A 17,565-nucleotide genomic window follows, 5' to 3' on the forward strand; every position below is an offset into this window, starting at 1 on the left:
TAACAGGGAAGTAAATCAAAAACATTATATTTCCTTTACATACCTTCATGCCATTAGTTCAACCAACAAAAAACATTCTTAATTATATTCTGCATTTTCTAGTGTTTAATGGAATACCAAATATTTGTACTTAATTATTGTTTCTTTTTATGTATGCATATGCTAATTCTTTATATACAATATCCGTGATGTATGTTTATATATTTTAAAAACATATATATATAATTTCTGTGTTTAGTTTACTTAGTAAAGTTTATGTTAACAAAAGAGGTGAAATCATTTTTTTTTTCCATGGATTTGGACAAATTTTAGCTCATCATAGAGAATTGCAGCAATTTTTCTTTAATTGGAGTTTGTACAGTGATTTAGAACAATTCAATAAGGTTCACAACTTAAAAAAAAATTATCCTTCTGACCATAGGATAGATGTTGATTTCATAGAGCCAGCACTGTTTAATGTAAAAAAGAACATTTTAAGAATTAGAAAAACAGGCAAATTGCCAACTAACTTAATAATGTTTATATACATCGACTAACCAATCAAATTGAAAGTGGGTTTCAGACTAGGCGGTTTTTGAAACCAACAGGTAAGATTGCAAATTATGTTAAATAATTCGATTAGTCCATTTTTTTCTACAAATAACAAGGGTTGCTCACTTTTAGGCAGCTCCCTCTGCATGTTATGTAGAATATAGGAGACCCTCCTGAGTGGGTTGTGGGCAGGGAAAAATTAGATGACAGTTAATCTAAATCCTTTAACTCCTTAAGCACCTGCTAAAAATATTTTGTGTATTAAACTAATAATGCAAAAGTATTAGAAGTATTGTCCCTAGAACATACTGCAGCTTTAACTACACATTTGTTTTTCAGCATTTTGTCATTGCCCCAAAAATCACAACATCCAGATATAACTTATAATCAAACTCTTTTATATTGACACAGTCCACTCCAGGCAAACCTTACAACATACTTTTGCATTGGCCATAACTCTTTTTTACACTTAAGCTCTTGTTGTATTTTCAATGCCTTTTTGCTTGGATGGATTGCAGAGCAGTTCCTATTTTCTGGGTGTTTATATAACATCCAGTTGCCTCCCTAATAATAAAAATGAAGATGCATGATATAGATGGTCCCTATATAGTCAGGAGATCATCCTTAGGAGTGTCAATAAGGTCATGTTCATTAATATCAAGCTAATGCAGGTGATCTAATAGGAACCTATAAAGTGGCCTCTGTTTGCTATAAATAAGTTGTGCTGATTCTACCTAAAAATCTAGGTGAGTCCAAACAATCTGATCTAAATTTGGGGTATAGCAAAAAGTGCCAATACCCTATAAAAAGGTAAACGTAATACTAATCCTATTTATTAGGTATGGATCTGGAAAACAGAGTGAACACCGATGCGCGTTTCGCTTAGAAAGCTTTGTCAACCTTGGCCGAAATTTAGATCAGATTGTTTGGACTCACCACGATATTTAGGTAGAATCAGCAGATAGTTTATTTATAGCAGGCAGAGATCACTTTATAGGCTCCTATTAGATCACCTGTATTAGCTTGATATTAATGAACATGACCTTATTGGCACTCCTAAGGATGATCTCCTGACTATATAGGGACCATTTATTTCATGCATCTACATGTTTATTATTAAGGAGGCAACCGGATGTTATGCAAACACCCAGAAATAGGAACCTATACACAACGCATGAACCTTCATCTTGGTCTAATAGCGTTATAATTATATGAGAGAAGATAATTATTTAGACAAACTCTTTATTATAGGCTGATCAAGTTCCAACCAGATAAATCATTATAAGTTAATTCTAGGTTGGAGAAATGTTGGCAAATTGCGTTGGAAGTGCTAAATAATTATATTGTTACTTAAATACATTGAACCATATCCCTACTTTGATTGAAGTATTTGATATGTGATAAACATATGTATATTAATTAGCAACTCCTGGATATTAATAACAAATGACACAAAATATTGGTGTTTATAAATAATTTATATAAGTGGCAAACAGAGTTCTCTTTCAGTTGATCCACAACTTTATCTCACATGTTTTCACAATTCCCCTTTTTAAAGTATTTTGCGAGCTTTATCTAGATTATGGATATCTTGATATTTTAAATAGACTCAATAAAGATTATACTTTTTAACAATTTCTGACCTTCATCCCAGAGTGCCCCTCAATAAGCTCCTTTTGCACATCTCTTTAGATGTAGTTACGTGTGACGATGCACCTCTCAGGCAGTAATCATATTTATATTTCCTGAGTAGCTAGAAATCATACAGCTACATTTAGGGCTGTATAATGATTTCTTTACCTAGTGTGGTTTCCCTTTCTCCGTTAACATCTATTTCATTAATATAGAATATTTATTTATGAAACATAAGAGCGGTTTTGTCTTTTAAGTGCTAGCATTATATTTCATTTGTATCTGTGATACCCATTCCAAACGGATGTTTAAGCATGTTTTACAAAAACACATACTATTCTGCACTAGTTTATGTCCAGGGATGAAATTAAAATCACCCATATTCACCACACTAATAAAACTCACCTATATTCACCACACAATTGAGATCACTTATATTCACCACACTAATTAATATCACCTATATTCACCACACTAATTAATATCAATTAAATTCACCACACTAATTAAGATCACCTATATTCACCACACTAATTAATATCAATTATATTCACCACACTAATTAAGATCACCTATATTTACCACACTAATTAATATCACCTATATTCACCACACTAATTAAGATCACCTATATTCACCACACTAATTAAGACCACTTATATTCACCACACTAATTAATATCACCAATGTTCACCACACTAATTAAGATCACCTATATTAACCACATTAATTAATATCACTTATATTTACCACACAAATTAATATCACCTATATTCACCACACAATTAAGATCACCTATATTTACCACACTGATTAATATCACCTATATTCACCACACTAATTAATATTGATTTTATACACCACACTAATTAATATCACCCATAGTCCCCACACAATTATGATCACTTATTTTCACCGCACAAATTAATATCTCCTATATTCACCCTGCTAATAATTATACATATATTGACCACACAATTATGATCACCTATATTTACCACACTAATCAACATCAGCTATCTTCCCCACATTAATTAATATCACCTTTATTTCATACTCACAACACACAGAAAATTCAATTGTAATTTTTTTTTATATCTAATTCCTATGAAGCTGTTTTTTTAAACGCTTCATCATTAAGTAATTAATCACAATAATACAAAGATAGCTTGCACTATGATATGTTTCTTTTTATTTTCATATTGTACACGTGTTTATATGAAAGATTTTACCGGAACAAGAATAAGAACTTTTGAAAAATCACTATTTGGAAAATCTGTTCATAGCAGAAATGTGCGAAAACTACTCTAGGGGTATAGTTACTAAACTGCGGGTTTTGAAAGGTGGAGATGTATAGCAACCAATCAGACTCGAGCTGTCATTTATTTATTACATCCTTCAGAATGACAGCTAGAATCTGATTGGTTGCTAAAGGCAACATTCATATTCCCAATGTAATCCCTTAAACAACCCCGCAAATATACAATTTTTTGCTTATAAATACCAGGCAGTGACGTAAATTGCTTTTTGCATATTATGTTAAATTACAGATAGTTTTTAAACATTAGAAATAATGGTTTTGTATTCACTAATCTAAGCTCTCCAAGGCCACATGTATGTAAGATATCTGTTTCAAGTGCTTTGTTCATATTAATTATGTTTAAACTTTTTTGGACCGAGATGTCTGTCAACCACAACGGAGAGAATAAATTTGAATACTAACAAAGCAATCATGTTTAAGCAACACCAATCAAATCCCAATGTTCATCAAAAGCCAACAACTGTAGCATTCCCAATTTTCCTGCTAGACTTCTAGCATTTGTGAACATATGATTAAGCTGGCTGCTAGTCTGTACATTTTTTTTTCTACCTGTGATTTGGTAAATCAAGTTATTAAATGACATAGCCAAAATCCTGGGAGAAGTCCCATTTGTTAATGATAAATAGAAAGTTCTGGCTAGACTACAAGACAATTTGGCCAACGTCGGTTGCTTAACTGGTAGTTAGTAAATGCCAAACACAATGTCATAAAGTTATACTGACCTTGTAAACTGACTGAAGGGGAAACAGCTGAGAGGCCATTTGTTAGAAATGGAACCAGACACAGATGAAGGTGCAGAATAATTAATAAACTAGAAATTATGCAACAAATGATATTGACAGTGGTCTGGGAGTCCAGAGTTGTATCTCAGGATTTGGTTTTGCCACAAAGGCAGAACTGAAACAAAGGGGCAGTCTTTTAGTAGAGAACAATAGGCCAGGACAATAGTGTACTCACATACATATATCAAAACAGGGGATCCAGCTGTTTCACAACCTGAATTCTCACTGGTCATATATCTCTATGGGGTAATGGAAGATGACCAATTGGCTTTAGGCTCAGTTAGTCTTATAGCATTCTGGATCCAATGAAAACATTAGAAAAGTTGCTTGATTTACAGGCATTAGCACCATTAAAATAATTCACTAGTTATATAAAATTTATATTTGTGAACCTGATGTAGATTTAATTGCAAACTGGGCATAATTAACTTTGAATAAAAGCCCTATGCATCTTAATATCCATCCAGTTGGGCCCCTGTGGCATAACTATAAAAGGAGCTGGGAGAGAGAATGGTCGCTTAACACAAATGTAGTTAAGATTGGCGCCTTTCGGGTCAACTGTCCCGGGAGTTTTATTCCACTATTCAAAACAACTTGCGTCTATTTTTTACTCTTTGCTCCTCCTCACTTAAAAACCTGGCTAGGCCAATTGTGTGCACCAGCAGCATATGTACCTAGTACACGCCCGGCACAGGTCACAGACACTTACATCCAACTTGTCTCCATGTTTTTATACATTTGTTTTATGTGTAACCAATGCATTCGCTGTTAATCATCAATGAAACATAAACAAGTTCTTGAATACAACAAAAACAACTCTCCATCTTGTGTAAGAAAAAGAAAACATACACATACAAAAGCATAATATACACCTAAGGAATGAAGAAAGCACTAATCAGCATCATTGCTGCAAGCTCAAACAGCCAATCACAAGTGGTTCACTAGTGCCATCATCATCATCATAATAAGCTACTTGCACCTGCCCCTGCCTACCCGCAAGTAATCCATATGTATAAGGCATATATGCATCTCTTCCTCGTCTGCATCCGTTCATAATTGTGTGAACACACCCATAGGGGTATATTTACTAAGCTGCAGGTTTCAAAAAGTTGAGATGTTGCCTATAGCAACCAATCAGATTCTAGTTATCATTTATTTAGCACATTCTATAGCTAGAATCTGATTGGTTGCTATAGGCAACATCTCCACTTTTTCAAACCCGTAGTTTAGTAAATCTTGTCCTTACTGTTCTCGGCCTGTGTTAGATGCGCAGATCGATTTCATGTAAGATACACTACGCACATGGGCATAGCTCTCACTCTGCATCAGCTCCAGTGTGTTTTAAAACATTATTTGCTACTGTACATAAGACATATCATTTTAAACTGTACACTGTGCCTCATAAATGTTTTACTGCTGTACACTTCATTCCCAAGTCAGACACTGGAGCCTTTCTTTTTACTAAGCATCAGTCAATATAAGTCATGCCTCATAATTATTATTCAGACAGTGGCTCGGTGAATGCCTTTTAAAGTGGGCCTGTCACCTACACACAGTGGAGGGCTTGAGCATGGTATCCTGATGCTTGGGGTACCGACACCCAGTATAGCTCAAAAAAACAATGAAGAGTGAAATCACAACATAATTATAATACACACTTACCTTAACGCCGACGGAGGACTTTGTCGAAGAAAGTGCTACTCGACTGCTGGAAAATCTGAGATATGGCCTCCAGAACTGAACACAGTATTCTAGATGAGGCCGAACCAATGACCAATGACCTTATTACTTCCTTCTTTCTGCTACTGATTCCTCTCCTTATGCAAGGTAATTGGCTTCTGATGTAAGGGACCCTAGTGTGTGTGTTTGTGGGGTAAAAAAGTTAGACTGTAAGCTCCACCGGGGTAGGGACAGTTGTGAATGATTAAATAGTCTATTTAAATAAAAGATAATAATATAAAATGGGAAATTAGGGTGAAGAGCATATTGTATCTGTTAGAAGTAGGATCTAGCCAAGTGTTACCATTAAAAATCTATAAGGAGTTATTTGTAGGACTTTGAGAAGTGTGTTATTACTATTTTGATGACAAGTTACACAATGTCAATATATGAATTAGTTTTGTATTGTTTCATATGTGACCTATTTAACCAGCTCTGTAGCCACTTTCTGTGTGCACAATGCATTGTGGGATACCCGACCTCTTGAAACAAACAGAAATTAATTCTACATTTTGTGCAACCTATAGAAATTTAACACCTCTGTGTTTTATATGACTTATATATTAGGGGTAGCATGAGACACATTTATTGCCTTTCATGAATTGCTTTCTTTCTCCAAGAGCTTTTGTTTCAATCACACCAGTCCTCAATCTCTTTAATATCAGATTTGGATGCAGGGGAATCTCCCATCAGCTATAAAAATAAAAGTAATTGAGATTGCACAATCTCATTAAATTCGACATGTTAATTATTACTTTCACCTAACATTGCTTAAAATAATTCCAACAAGTGTTCAAAAGATATGTAAATGAGAGAACAGAGCATTCAAGTTAAAACAGAGACTATGAAGCCAACATTAAAGATTTGTCAGAAAAGAGGGTGGGGGCCAAAATTAACTTTAAACAGTTTTTTAATGATGACAGTTTTATCTGCCAAAGTAACATTATAATAAAATTATGCACATTTCTCTTATCATGCCTGACTTTTACCTTTAAATGAGTTTAAAAAACTGTTCTTTTGACTAGGAGATTTGGCAAAATATTGTTGCCTGTGGTTGTATAAATATTTTACTTAAATATCGTTATCAAAATGATATAATTATTTTATGTTAAAGCATAGCATTTAATATTATAGAGTTGAAAGCTATTTTGTACGGATAACAATATGTGCGAAAAGTCAACATTTAAATTGTTATTGTTAAAGCTGAAGCTGTTTTTTTAATTGCCCTTTCTCTCCCTTTCCCACAATGTTCACTGTGCTGGAAACAATATGTGGTTAGAATTGTCACAAATGAACAGATCATATTGATTACAGTCTAGATAGCCTTAGATGTCTACATAAGTGAATGGATCAAGGAGATATCAAAATTTAAGACTTGGCTTCTCTTGTAGAGACATGGTGAACTTGGACCACAGCAATGATCTTTAGACTGTCTTCAACCACATTTGTGCCTTGTCCTCAGTCTAACTGTGGGCTGCAACCCGTGGGTGCCTCACCTAGAAGTCCATCGCCTCATTGTTCTCTTGTGAAGACCAGCCACTCAGAAGACCCTTGGCTTCAGGTAAGCTGGCAATAATTGACAGGGTCCACAACTTTACCCACACTCTGTGACAACAATATTAACTTAAAAGTTTAAGGCTCATTTGTGAACCCAACAAATGCCGACTCGCCCTGTTTTGGTTGCGCAAGTTTGTCTCATTTTTTGGTTAGCAAACTTAAAGGTGCACACCCACTTTCTGGTCTCTTAAATGTGCCTACATGGGTTTGTGGGTGTTCTGGATAATGTGCACGCTCATTTAAGTCTTTAATCATCAGACATTGGAACTGTCTTTATGTGCTACTCTTATATTTTTGAAGCCTTTTATTGCTTGAATTGCACCTAGAAAACTTATTTTCTGGACAAAGTCTGGTGTATTCCTAAATATGGCTTCTCCACTGATGCCAGCTTTTGACTATTCTCTTCCTACAATAGGCAAGCTAGGAACACTTGTTCACACTTAAGAAAGAATAGTTTGATCCACCCAACTTCTTTCTTCAGTAAGTCTTGTCGAAGTCGTATATTTGGATGAAAGTATATTGGTTTAATATTGGTTTGCCGTGTGATTGCGAAGCGTACGCCACGTAACATGTGGCGTGATGCGATCGCACGGTAAAATACACACGCACACACTCGCATTACAACATTTAGTTATTTATATAATTCATAATTATATTGATTTCGTCACACTGTAATTTTGAGCATATAATATTTGGTTTATTAGTAGTATATATATAAATATATATATAATGATTATACATACACTTCAGTGATATATATGGTTCAGGTTGTGGGAAAGGGGGCATGTCTGGTATCATACTATAACCCTATTCATCAGCAGCTGTCCGGTGCAGTCGGCGAAGAGATCGCACATTGCATACTTTAGTTATTGATATTAGGGAATAAACCTTTTGTATGATGCTGGCTATGAAAGGAGCAGACCCCCTGGAGAGACGACCCCCACCTTTGGATTCCTTAGATTGAATCAGCCTATGATCTGTTTACCCTGGACCCACCCAACGTCTGGACCTATAGAAACAATCTACGTCATCTCTATTGTTCAAGTGTAACACTTTACTGTATATAATCATAGCTGTACACCCCCTGGCTCTCAGTCAACTCTGACACAGTATTCTAACAGATATACTGTCCACCGGGTCCCGTGGGTGCGCAGTGAGCGCATGTGATAGCATTGGTATGTACTTAACTTTTGGTATTGGCTGTACTGTACTGTATCATAATATAATAATGTATTGAATTGTTGACTATTTACATCTGCTAAAATAAATCACTTTGTGCTTATGGAAACACATACAATTGATTGGGCAATGCTTATTTTAAAACGATAAAATTACTTTAATAGTCTACAATCTCAGATGACACATTTTGGTCCACATATCCATAAGGATCTTTGTAAAACCTGGCTCTCTCCTGTGCATACTTAGACCATGCAATTTTCTGTGGCTGCTAAACCTGCACACACATCCTGTATATATAGGATAGAGGTTAAATCCTGCTAGTACAAGCACAGGTTATGGAGCCTTATTCGATTAGTTGTTCTTAGCAGAACAGGTGTTGATAACCAGAATTCTCCTGAGTCACTTTTAAGGGAAAACCATTCCATTCTCAGAAGACTATACCTACTGTCCCTCAGTTTGGTCTGCAGGTCTCAGCCAAAATGTCATATTTCATTGAAAGGTTTGACTGAACTGTTAACTGAATAACTGTCCCCCCCCCAAAAAATAAAAAAATAAGGGCAATTCAGTATTTAATATTTACTATAAATATTCATAGAGAAGACAAATTTTCTTTTTAGACAGTATTTTTAGAACTACAAAGCACTACAACACTGCTATTATTAATGGTAAAGAATGATGACACAGTGACAGCAAGCTAGCAATTACTGTCACTAATTATAGATCACACTAGGCTGGCTGCATGTCCCGATACTCTCCCTCCTAGCCACTGACAGCTTCTCACTAGCATATTCTTGTTGGAAGACAACATAGAGGACTGATGCTATCATTAGGCCAAGGGGAAGAGTTGTATAAGCTGAGATACTCCATGGCAACTACATAGTACTTTCTTTTGCATAGTGGTATAGATCATTTTCATTTAATGAAGCAAGACAAAGGGATGGATAGTATGTATTTTTGAGGTATTGCTGTTGTCTGGAAGGGCTCATGGTGATTCAATTCCTTTCATTCTTTCATCAGCTTTGAACTTACGGTCTTCAGGTCTCATCCTATGCTTATGTATTATACTCTAGGCCCACTCCAAGCAATTTAATAAAGAAACAAAAAATTGTTATATGTTAATGTGGAGACGAGTGTCTTGGGTGTTCCCACTGCGGTAAAAATCTGTCAGCAAAGGATTAGGCACAAATATAAACATGTGGTTTATATGCATAGATACACGTAACAACATAATTGGTAGTTGGTTGGTAGTTACCCTGGTTAGTCTTCAGCCTGGAACTCTCAACTGCTGATCTTGAGTTGCAAAGTTGCGAGGTCCTATTGCGAGTTAAGACCGGCAGCGGTCCTGTGTCTCCCGGTCTAGTATACTCGCTCACATCGTGCACTGCGCCAAGGACTTTCCTCACTGATGGATAAACAGATCCTGCTCAGTGTTTGCGATCCGGAGGTCCGACTCTTTCTTAGCCTTCCTCCTGCATATTTTATACCCTAGTCACAATATTGATCACATGAAAGGTGCAATAAAGTTTGATAAGGGGTTGGAATGAGATGTCTTGTTCCCTGCACACAATGGGGTGTGTGTGATCAGATTAACAGCAGCTCTGGAGATAGCATGATTAATAATTATTGTAGCAGACACAATGTGACCAAATCATTAAGGAACCTAAATGCCGATACGTGATCTATTTTGCGTAAAATTGCTCTGCTGTATGGTAAGAAATGGACTGAATGCCAGTGACTGCAAGTGCATGCAACTGATCTTCAAAAGCAATAGACACTTCTGACACTCTACAATTTCAAGGGCTGATAAGGGGAGGGAAAGGGCGTATGCATGTAGTCAATGTATAGTAAGGGTTGAGCACACGAACATCTGTCCTATTCAAGCTCTGATCATCTCTGAAATATGTGATTTTAGCCGTATCACTTGCACCAGCTACAGGGCAGGTGAAAGGGATAAGTGATAGTGATGATGGTCACGTAGGCATGTTAGAACATGTGTTTGCAATGAATAGCATCTGTAAAATTTGTGCAGTAGGCATTGTCAAAATTACTTTTTGGATAAAGCCAATATATTAGTAAGAATTATATAGTGTATATATATTTATACACTATTTGGTATTATTTGATGTGGTACTTTTTTGGTCTGTTTGTGTGTCTGTTTGTGTGCACTGGAAAGAGAGGGATGTGAGCAGCAGTAGAGGAGTTAATTTAATAAGAACAGTTGTTTCTAATCAATATCAGTGGACAAAGACATTCTAAGAATCCTTAAATCCCAGGACGGACTTGAAAACTGAAATGACCGAGGATTGCCAATATTCTATCTCAGCCAATTGAAGTATGCCATTTGAATTGTAGCACAACCTACTGTTCAGTGTTTATAAAAAGAACTGTTTCATTTGAAGAGGCAGAATTTCAGAGATTGAAATTTTTAGTGAAATTTTGATTATCATAGCGCAAGCTTGTATTTTGAAAATAAACATTTATACTTTTTTCCGAAAGTTTGTTTGCTGTAGAAATTCATTTATCACTTTAACAGCATTAATAACATCCTGTTAAATGTATTTCATGGGAAAAAAAAACAAAAAACATTTTTTAAAACTATTTTTATTAATGACTATATTATTAACAGGCGTTAATGTGTATTCTTTCTTTTAGTATGTGTGTTCTGACGGGAAAAGTCTGTAAAGTTGTAAGTGAACTGTTTTGCAATCAGTCATCACCACTTCTCTTACTTTCTTCATTGTAAAAACTATTTAATTCCATTCGCTTACATTCCCATTACCTTTTCCATACCGCCACTTCTCAATTTTCACTTCGACTACTGGATGTAATGTTTAGATTTTTTTCACCATCTCAATGCACACCAAGATGCAGAGCATATGCTTTTACTTTAAGATTTTGAGGGTGGCTACTGATGTACATTGATGTAAAAGAAAGGTGTTTTGCAGACAGCATCAGCATCGCGCACATATTGTGACTGAGATGCGGACAACTGACCATGCTACAGAGAAATTAAAACAGTTTAATACTCCCTGTGTGCAGAAGAACATTAATACATTAACAGCCACAACAGTACAATACAATATAGTATCATAAGACAATTAGGGTCTGATTTATTAAGGCATGCAAAACAAACGTAATGTGTTTTTCTATTTTTTAAAAGCTTGTAAATCGGGCATACCCATGTCTATATTCAACAAGGAGTGGATGTAAAGATTAGTCTGTGGTTAAATACACTACAGGTTGCATCCAAAATATATGTTGAATATAAAGGCTCAAAAGAATGTGTATAAAACCCCCAAAAAACTAGTAATGTCACATGTTAATAATACAGTCTCACCTTCCTCTCCGTAAAATACATTTGTTAGGATGTTATGAATGTCTACTATAAAATGCATTGTTTAGTTGCTGCAAACACATGTTGTAGCATGCATAAGCAACAGTCATCACTAGTAGCAATCGGTACTTGCATCTGACCTGTAGCTGGTGCAAGTGATGCGACAGAAAATGACATACCTTTGAGATGCACAAAGCTTGAATGAGATGCTACTATGTGCGCTCAAGCTTGGCACGCTCTTACTGTACATTACTATGTGCATATGACCAGTTTCCTCCACGTTCTGCCCATTAAATCATAGGTTGTAGTAAGGGCCTCTTTGCTCTTGTATATGTTGCACTTGAAGCACTTGCACTTTTGCGCTTGAAGATGTTGCTGCACTCACTAGCATATGGTCACGTTATGGGCATTTGTAGAGTGATTTTATGCAAAATACGGCACGTATCATCATTTACGTTCTTTAATGAATCAAGCCCTAAGTGTGTAGAGTAGACAGAGTAACATTTGCAAAGCTCCTATCAACTCTCTGTAACTTGGGGGTAAATGTATTAAGCTCCGGGTTCTTCAACACCCGCGAGTTTGGCGTCTTTGGTGTTTAAATTTAAAGCGGCGCTGCCTTGTAAAGGGAAGTTTCCCTTTACAAGGCAGCGCCGCTTTAAATTTAAACGCTGAAGACGCCGAACTCGCGGGTGTTGAAGAACCCGGAGCTTAATACATTTACCCCTTGCTCTGGATATTTAATTGTTGAAGCTGGCGGTAGTGGTAACTAAGAATGCAGGTCCACAAAGCAGATTATTATGAAGACCTTAATTCTGAAAATCTCAGCATTTGTTTTTATTTTATCATGAGCTACCTATCATCTTAATTTATTTTATAACATTTTCCAAATCCAAATAAATAGAAATAACTATATATTATGTATCTGCTTATAATCTTAGTATCTGATTATTATTATCCCATTATTTTATTGTATGTCCCTTGTGTGGCATATGTGAGCGTAATGACCAGGAGTGTATGGAGTGTGCAGGGTGGAAGTGGAACAAGAGTGAGGATGATCCTAATTTAATTGTATGGAGTTGAGTCTAGAGAGAATTTTGAGTGACTTGCCAACATGGAGTAATGTGAACTTGGGAAGTTGAGATTTATGAGATAGAGATGCAGAAAGTTAAGTCTAGTGATCCAGAAGAGAATCAGGATGAGGACAACTCAGACTGCAGCTAAATTAATTTAAGTGAGAACCAGATACTGAGAGCATGGATGCACAATGGGAGAAATTTAAGTGAGATCTCAAGACTAGGATGCATATTCCATAGCTGCAGTAGTTCTAATCAATGAGTCTAACTCCAATAGTATGCTCGCACATTAAAGTAAAGATTGATGTGAGGCTGTATGTAAAAGCTGGGTACCCCAGCATACAGGATCTCCCAAACTAGAAAGAGGCTGCTGTTAAAGAAGTTCTGCAGGCGGAGATAAGAGGAACAATAATAAATGACAGGGGGCGAGCAGTAAATTATAATCATATAGAGAGCGAGTTTCAGCTCTTGACACCAAGTGAAGATGTTTCCACGAGATCAGCCTGATACTGGGTGAGATTATAGATGAGTGATGTATTGTGCAAGAAAATAAAGTAAATAGGTAATTTATGCCGCAGTGTTGTGAAGGGAATTATAACCGAGGGATGGAATAAGCACGAGGTGAATAAAAAGCTGAGGTTTGTGAACATAACTTGTTTGGACCTCACTAAGGTTTAACAAAACAAGGGATGGTTTGGGTAGACCCAATGTGGGTGTCATGAAGGGAAGGCTTAAGGGAAAGGTTTAAAGTTCTGTGGAGGAGTAAACTTTGCCTCGTGGATCTAGGAATAGCTGTGGATAAGTACACTGTGCTCCTCCATTCTGTCCCTGGTCTTTGCCCTATTGAGAATTTCCCTCTTTCCTTTAGTTTTTGCATTATTTTATTCCCCCCTCTGCTTCTTTTTGGTGCATTGCTGCCCCATTTTTTGCCCTGCTTTCTTTTCTGCAGGACCGCATAAACGTCCGCCCAAACCAGGCGAGGGGCAGTGGGGGAGGCTCCCCCCGCCTTTTCAGCGGTGGAATCCATTCCATGGCTGGGTGGGTTTGTGGGTGGCCCTCAATGTTTCCCCTTGTCCAGCTTATGTCTGGCAGATTGTGAAGCTGCAGTAGAGGGTCTGGCTGAATCGTCACTGGCCCCTGTCATGCTGCGTAAATACCGATTGGTCTGGCGGGAGTGGCTCATTTTCTGGCATGCTGTTCCTGGAGGCTGTGAAGATTGACACAAATGAATGCTGGCATCTGTGTGAGCCGGTTATACCTTGGGTAAGTCGAAATCGGTGATGTTTGCTTCTCTGGTGGGTATCTCTCTTTTCTCCAAATTGTATGGCCAAGTTGATCTTGAAAAGATTTTCCTGATCTGTCGGAAGAGCCTCACCATCCCTGATGGCAGGCAGCTAATTAGCCCCACGATACTGAAGGGCTTGCTTTGGGCGCTTGCCAGTGAAGTGTGTGATGTTTTTGAGTGTAGCTTATTTGGACCAGCTTGTACTAGGTTATACTTTGGCACCTTTAGAATGGACGAGTTGGTTGCCTCTGGGCGGCCTACTGTATTATCAGGAATGCTGGCTGAGCTCTGGTGTGGTTAAAGTAGCACTGTGTTTACTGCCTTAAAGTGCATGGGACTCCACTGCAGATTGGAGTCACTGGCCACTCCTTTGTGCATTGGGCCACTTTGCACCGGGTGGCTCATGATACTTCCACCTATCCGCACCCTGTGGATGTTTCTTGGTTTGGGCAGTGGGGACTGAAGTGGCCTTGGTTTAAGGAGCTTCTGTCAAGGGAAATTACCAGGCCTGTAGTACCCCATATCTTAGTTATACACCTTTGGGGGGCATGATTTTGGCAATGTAAAGTTGGTGAAGTTTATCCTGCGCATTCAGTTTTACCTAGTGTGGGTGCATGCATCCTGGCATAGTTTGCTCCCATGCAGGTCTGACATAGTTTCCCGACAGGTGTGGCGGTACTTTCCTGATGGGTGGTTAGTTGACCAATTCTGCAAGAAGGGAAATTCGGTGGTGGCCCAGTTTCTCTGCCTGATGGGTGGTTTTAGGATTGACCACCCCTTCATTAGGTTTCAGAACCCCAGTCTTTATATGAATGATGGGGTGCACCTAGCTGAGTAAGGTATGGGTCTATTTATTGGGGAGATATATGTTAGTTTAGTTGGGTCATTAGTGTGTAGCATGTATGTGGCCCTAGGTTCATGAGGGAATCTGGCGTGCCAGGAGACAGTGTACAGTTGGCGGGCGAGGTTGGTGGGATGCATATTACTTGTAGTGAGGCATTTGAAGCCTGTTTCCCTTTAAAGAACCGGCTTAGGTTCATTTTAAGTACCATTCCAGAGGGTGGGCTTGTGGTTGCTTTACGATTAGCTCAGAAGGTTCTGGAATGCCTGGTATTGTTGTCCGCATTTAAAGAAAAATGACAATGGTGCTCTCAGGTAAAAGTGGTGTATAAGCTATCAATGTCCAGAGGGTAAGTGACCTGCGATTGGACATCCGGATTGGCATTAGGCCTTTGCCGATCTGCTTACAATGTTCCCCCCCCCCACCATACAGTGTGTTTATTGGGTTAAATAAAGAACTCTTTATTTACCAACAAGTTACGTGTAGTGTCATTTATTTATATGATAGTGTTAAGGATAAGAGTAAGGAGTTATAGTTATGACATTAACTGTTAAACATTTTAGACGTGACTTATGTCCCAAAGTAAGGAGACTGTATATAGAGATTTTAAATAGATAACTGCATACACTTTATTTAAGAAGACAACCTGGTAACCTTTACTTGTGCATAATGTCACCTGCCTCACATGAGTGTCACCTTAATTTACACCTGCATGTGCAGGAACCTCTATTTACCCACATTGACCTATACACCCTATGATTTGCCCAAGGACATCAACAGGTCATAATGGACAGGCTGCCACATCATACATCCATGAAAACAGTGGTTACATCATAAAACAAGCATATTCTGCAGCTCTTTTCATGTAATTGTTTCATTTTATTTAAATCTACCTAGTTGATCCTATAAACTAGCTACATGAGGTCACCCCAAGTTAAAAACAATTATGTCCTTGGAGTTAATTTAAAGTGTGCTGATCCCGTTATCTTGTAATTACAATCATTTTTAAGTATGTGCATAGAGAAATTTTTAAATCAAAGCATTCAAGAAACAAATGGATGAGCGAAAGTACAGTAATTAGCTAATAATTACAATATCATCAATCAAAATGTTGTGGAGATAAAATAATCAATATTTTTTCATTACTGGGCAGACTACATTAACTTTTGCTGATAATTTGATGAAGTTGATGAAGCTTGATGAAGTTGGATGATGACTGAAGGCTTTCTAGAGCATTTGGTAATCTTAGAATTACTCCAGTATCTACTCAGTAAGGGTCATTTATCAACTGCAAAAGTATTTCTTTATGTGCACAACTGCACCTATTTGTATGAAATTTTGGCTGAGGCCCACAGATCAAACTAAGGGACACAGTAGCTTAAGTCTTCTGAGCATGGAAGGCCTTTTCTTTAAAAGTTGCTCACAAAAAGTTGTCATCACCTGCTCTGGCAAACTGAACCTACTTGTTACTTGTGCATTTTAACGTGTGTACCCACTTCATGGTCCAGGAAATTGGCCAAGAAAATCAATCTGCACTTAACTTGGAAGGTTTGTGGGTGAGTACACCTGAAAATGAACATGTTTTAAAGAGCGAAACATTACTTTAAAGTCCAAACTACCAACACTTTCACCAATTATGTATTCATGTAAACCTTTTGATTTCTCTCCTAAATGTTGTGAGGGGGACATTCGCACTCTCTTTATTAGATGTGTCACTTTTCTGTGTTTGAAGGATTTAAATACAACAGTAGAAGTGAATTTAGAAATTTGGATTCCTTATGTCCCATTAAATGTACAGGATGAATTGCAAACTTGGCCACCTCAGACATGCTGTAAAAAGTCCTTAGTTAGGAAAAAAATTGCATGTTCTCCTGCAAAGCAGGAAACTCCACTTTCAATGAACCTTCTCCCCCTTTTTATCTCAGTTGAACAATCTGCAATTACATTTTGTCTTTATATGAAAAAAAGGTGCCTTATGTACCTAATCTGTACAAGAAACATCCCTGATGTGCCCAAGTCCTCCAATGAAATGCTGAAGACTTTTGCACCCTGCCAGATATTACCATCTTAGCACACAAATCCACTAAACAAGGTTCATAAATGAACCTTCATTATCATCATCATCATTATCATCATCAACATTTATTTATATAGCGCCAGCAAATTCCGTAGCTCTTTACAATTGAGAACAAATAACAATAAAATAATACTGGGTAATACATACAGACAAAGAGGTAAGAGGACCGTGCTCGCAAGCTTACAATCTATGGGACTTTGGGAATTTGAAACACAAGGTTATGTGCTACATCAT

This window comes from Mixophyes fleayi, chromosome 5, assembly GCF_038048845.1.
Source record: "Mixophyes fleayi isolate aMixFle1 chromosome 5, aMixFle1.hap1, whole genome shotgun sequence".
NCBI lineage: Eukaryota > Metazoa > Chordata > Amphibia > Anura > Limnodynastidae > Mixophyes > Mixophyes fleayi.